Source organism: Mus caroli, chromosome 2 (genome assembly GCF_900094665.2).
Source record: "Mus caroli chromosome 2, CAROLI_EIJ_v1.1, whole genome shotgun sequence".
NCBI classification, from domain to species: domain Eukaryota; kingdom Metazoa; phylum Chordata; class Mammalia; order Rodentia; family Muridae; genus Mus; species Mus caroli.
Genome location: NC_034571.1, coordinates 127,039,335 through 127,044,952, shown reverse-complemented (window position 1 = coordinate 127,044,952; position 5,618 = coordinate 127,039,335).

The window sequence follows — 5,618 nt, the reverse complement described above, 5'->3', positions numbered from 1 at the left end:
TGGCTTTGAGTGATGGACCAATTCGGAGGATGCCCCTGAGTGTTCACTTGAATTGAATGACGCCCTGGGTCAGGGGTAGATCGTGGCCATTGGTTCTCAAGAATCAAGGAATAAACACAACATGGTGACTTCAGACAAAGTGATGGGAGAACTTTTCCACTGAAATTCAGTGTAATTTTTATATTATTTTTCAAAAATGTCATGCACTATATTTTTATCACATTCTTTCCCCTCCTATGTCCTCCAGATCTTCCATTTCCTCCCTACTGATCCAACAGTCAACTCCATGTTCTTTTCCTCTTGTAATGCTTTAGATGACAATTAAAAAATTAATATGAGGGAAATCCGAAAGAACCACTCATCTATTTAAGTTAATATAGGAAATGGATTTACTTTGATTTGATTCCTGAAAAAAGAAAAGAAAGAAAGGAAAAAGAATCCCCCCCCAATCATAGACTAGGAACCCATGAGCATGTAGAAGCAACTGTAAAGTGCTGTTGGTGTCCCCATTTCATCCACTGAACAGGAGCCCAATGCTTGTCCTTCCCAGCGGTGGCAATGTCACCACTCATCATGGTCTGAAGCCTGCCATGAGTGATTAGCAGAAATGCCAATTTCAGAATGCAGTAGGTTTGAGACCTGTTTCTGAAGCCAGATTTGTTTAAATTCTCTTTTCTTCACCATCTATGGAACCTATTTTATGGAATTTCTGATTACTATTTTGTTTTCTGTTTTTAAACATTTGCTAGATGATACATCTAATGCACCTAGCACAGTACTGACACATGAAGATACTTGATACGTATTGTTGAGTTCTTACATTTCTTAACACCTGGACTTTAGAAAACTCTCTCTCCTGTGTATTTCCTTTGAGCTAAATGAACGATAAGTAATGTTTGCTCTAAAAATTAAAGTCATACAGAAGGAAAGAGCAGACAACAGCATGTGACAACCAAAATATTACCTTTACATAAAATTTATTTTACCACCATGTATTTTGTTTAATTTTTAATTTTTTTATTTAAAGAAACATGTTGTTATTTTTCTAGTAAAATGGCCATATTTTGATGGAAGTTAAACATGAAAAATTAGAAAAGTGCTGGGATTATTATTTTATGAAATAATAAAAGATGTATGAGGTGTCCTCTCTTGGTGGTATGTGGCAAAGTTGGTATATAATTGCAGTGTCGGGCCATGACTGTTCTCTACTCTCTGATACCCAAGCACCGTGTGCAGACTGTGCACACCCCTTCTCTCTCCTCCCTAAAATATCATGACAGGTCGGCTCACACAACTATGGCTTTATCTTTAACCTCACTCAAAGAGTATTTTCTTTATATCTATAAAGACATTTCCAAATTATGCTAAATGCCCATTTGGCAGCTTTACTAGAGAGAGCTTTAGACATAGTGGGATGTCAGTTTCTAATGTAAATGCTATGCCTGGAATCAGCTTTGGAGAATTTCGTTTGTGTTCACAGAGGAAGGTCTGTGTGGCATGCTGTGGACAGTGAGACTCCATGTTTGATCCTGTAAGAGTTCTCAGGTAAGAATTTAGAGTGTTGGAGAGGCATGGTGGTGCTCACCTTCAAGCCCAGCACTTGAGAGGCAGACGCAGGTGGATCTATGTGAGTTTGAGGCCAGCCTGATCTACAGAGCAAGTTCGAGGACATCAAGGACTGCATAGATAAACCCTGTCTTTAAAAACCAAACGCTGACACCATTGCATAAACCAGCAAGATTTTTGCTGAAAGGACCCTGATATAGCTGTCTCTTGTGAGACTATGCCGGGGCCTAGCAAACACAGAAGTGGATGTTCACAGTCAGCTATTGGATGGATCACAGGGCCCCCAATGGAGAAGCTAGAGAAAGTACCCAAGGAGCTAAAGGGGTCTGCAACCCTATAGGTGGAACAACAATATGAACTAACCAGTACCCCCGGAGCTCATGCCTCTAGCTGCATATGTATCAGAAGATGGCCTAGTCAGCCATCATTGGGAAGAGAGAGACCCTTTGGTCTTGCAAAGGTTATATGTCTCAGTACAGGGGAACGCCAGAGCCAAGAAGTGGGAGTGGGTGGGTGGGGAGTGTGGGGGGGAGGGTATGGGGGACTTTTGGGATAGCATTTGAAATGTAAATGAAGAAAATACGTAATTAAAAAAAAAACAACAACAAAGCAAACAAAACAAAAATATCAACAGACAACAAATAAACAAATAATAAAAAGGAATTTGGAGATCTGTTTTGTTTCAAAAACACACATGTAGTGATTTGTGGCACTGTTGATCACAGATTCTGCATTTTCCATTTTCAGGTGGCTGAACACTAAAACAATTGTTTCCCCTTCCTGGACCACAATTTTTGAACGAAGGGGAGAATGTGGTGATCATCTCTACTTTACACCACAGAAGAGAAGAATACTTCTCCTTTATATTACACACTTATGTGACCCAAATTAACATAGGTATGTTTTTGTGTTCAAAATATCGGCACACTCCCTAGAAAGCAGTCTAGGATGTAGACGAAACCCTGAGTTATGAACAGTGATTAAATATCTGATGCTATTGTGTTTGCCTGGTAGTACAGATGGTGAGATGAGAGGGTGTGTACAAACCTAAGGTGCATCTAGGGACTGAGGAGGTATAACTGAGTCCAATTCACTGCTGTGTCCTGATACTATTCTTGCTGAACATTTAAGGTACCTTAAGGTACATCTTCTATACAGTGGCTGCTGCATAAATCATACCATAATGTTCACTGAGTTTTGATGAAATAAAGGAGCCAGAAACCACATCTCTTTTCTACCTTTCTGTCCCACTTTTTTCTGCTGAAGGAACCATTAAAATAAAATCTGTGTATTTTCTAGTCTGTCTTTTAATATTTTTCTTGATTCATAATGTATTAATAAATATTATCTGTGATTACCTTCTTTTGAAATTTCCATATATTTTATCTTGTGACTATTATTTTCAATAATCAATTTGCTTTTGAAATTCAAGTTGATAGATACTTGCACACACAGACACAGACACACACACACACACACACACACACACACACACACACACACATACACATACACATACATATACACGTATGTTGTATAGAAGGTCCTTAAGCATGATGCATGGATAGACCTGAGGAATTCTGGAACCAGCCTTAAAGTCTACTGACATACAACTGTACATTCCTTCCATTTAACTATTATATAAGTATATAAATATATGTTAAATAACACAGCACACATTGCACATTTTTAGTTAATGATTTTCATTATAAAAATTGTCAAGCTACTTATGTTTTCGTTTTACTTTTGAAATTGTGTAGAATTCAAATTACTTTTCTTTCTTAGACTGTAAAGTAGCTAATCTTTTCTAGAAGTAGAATCAAATCTGACATAAAGTTAGACAATTATGTTTTCAAATGAGAGTGAAGGAAATAGTCTTTTAGAACTTGGATTCGGCTTTTAGAACTGCAAAAGTGGGCATGGGAGAATGACTGGGCAGATCACAGTTCCAGAGTTCTGACTAATGAGAGCCATAAATTATGTCTCTGTTGGGGAATGAGATATGCTCAATGATGTGCTAATATAATCATTTCAATTATTTTCAACTAAGTTAATTCAACTACATGAATAGTATGTTTTGTTAATAATTTCACAACCAAAAGCTACTGTTTCAGTAAAATGAAGAAAGAAATTCTCCCCAAATTTCTCAAGCTATAGATATTTCAAAAAACAATTTCAAAATAATTTCTGTTTGTGTTACAAATCCAGGTTAACATGTCTTGACACAATGAAATAATGGCTTCCTTGGTAGCAATGTGGGCTTAAAATATGTTCCTTCTATTCCTTTCAAAACATTAGCCTTAAACATTTGATTTTATATTACTCTGTTGCTAACATATTATCTAAGAAAAAAGTACACATCTATTACTGAACTTATCCTTTAATAAATATAAAGTTTTGAAAGTTGCATAAATGTATCTGGTAAGATATTAAATAAATTAAAATTACAAGTACCAAGGTAATAAATAGCTTAAGCACTTGGGTAGAAATGCTTCAAATTGATAGATAATCTTGGAGTCCATGGTTCAACCTGTCAGTTAAATTGGTAATATCTGTAGGGTTAGAGAGGCAGAGGAACTTTTTATTTGTTATATATTTTTGGAAATAAAAGACTCATTTTTATATTTCTCAAGTATTATTTTGCCATGAAAATAAAACACAAATGTGAAAACAAACCTTTTTTCCCTTCTTTCTTTTGATTCATTTCTCCCTCCCCCTTTCCTTGCCTCTCCTTGTTCTTCTTCCTCCCTTTCTTAGTCGGCCCTCCTCATCCTCCTTGTCCTCTTCCTCCTTTTCCTCCTCCTCCTCTTCCTCCTCCTTTTCCTTTTTTTATCTTGAGACATGGTCTCTCTGACTTGGGGCTCCAAGTATATATAATTCTAATCTTACACTCAGGATCCTTGTGATTACAGCTATGTTCCACCACATGTGGTTTGGAATTCTCCTGTTTTGAAGACCCATTTCAAACAATCTCCTCCCTAGGAAAAAGAAAGACCTGAAAATTTTAGATAAAAAATTCCACTGAATGATGTTTTAAAAAAATTTAACAAATAAAAAGGTGTCATTATAAGCCTAATCAATTTTAAGCACTTTACAGTACAATATCATATTTTACAGTATATTCTTATTTAAGGCACAAGTAAATTGAGTCACAGAAACATAATAGGTTGAGTAATGCAGTCAGTAAACAACAGAAATGGACTGACCCAGGCAGTCTTCATCCTCCACTGAAGCCCATGGTGATAAATATCATACCCGGAGATCTGTGTGGAACCACAGTTTTCCCCAAAGGAGACCTATCTTGAGCTTCTAATAGTGAAGGGGTGCCAGATATAGTAGGAAGTTAGGGCTTTTTCTTTTATGTGATTTCTGTGTAAAAGAAGATGTGGAAAAAGAAGGAATTTTAAATTTCCCTTCGATGATTTTATGCCAATAGAACACTTCCTGAAAGTGATGCTCACAAAGGCTGGCAATGGTTCTGTTAGGTTACAACCACTCTGCTTCCATTTCCACAGGCAGGAAGTTGACAAGATGCTTCATTAATTCTAACCTTAGAGGAGTTACATATGATGATTTCATGATGGGTTTCATTTTTGGCCTGGATCTTACTTTCCTTCCTTAAAATTGCAATGCCTTAAACTCTGGGATCATAAATATTCCTCTACTTATTTCCAATAAGTAGTTTTATTCTAATAAAATATATCTGTATACAATTGTTCACACATGTACCTATCTGCTTCCTTTTTGAAGGAAAATGTTTGATAGTTTATTACCCTAAATTCTATATTATTGTATTATTGATTTTGAGGTTTGTTAAATTCCTTTAGATTTGAGACAAAGTTCCCTAGAAAAAATTATTTTCTAATCCAGTAAATGTTTTATTGTTATAAAATGATATAATTATATGCATACATATACAGAGAAGAGAGAGAGATAGAGAGACAGAGAGAGACAGAGACAGAGAGACAGAGAGCATAGCTAATAGTATTGATGTCCTCCATTTGACAGTATAACATAATTCCTGAGGTTCAAGATATTGAACTGCATTGGAT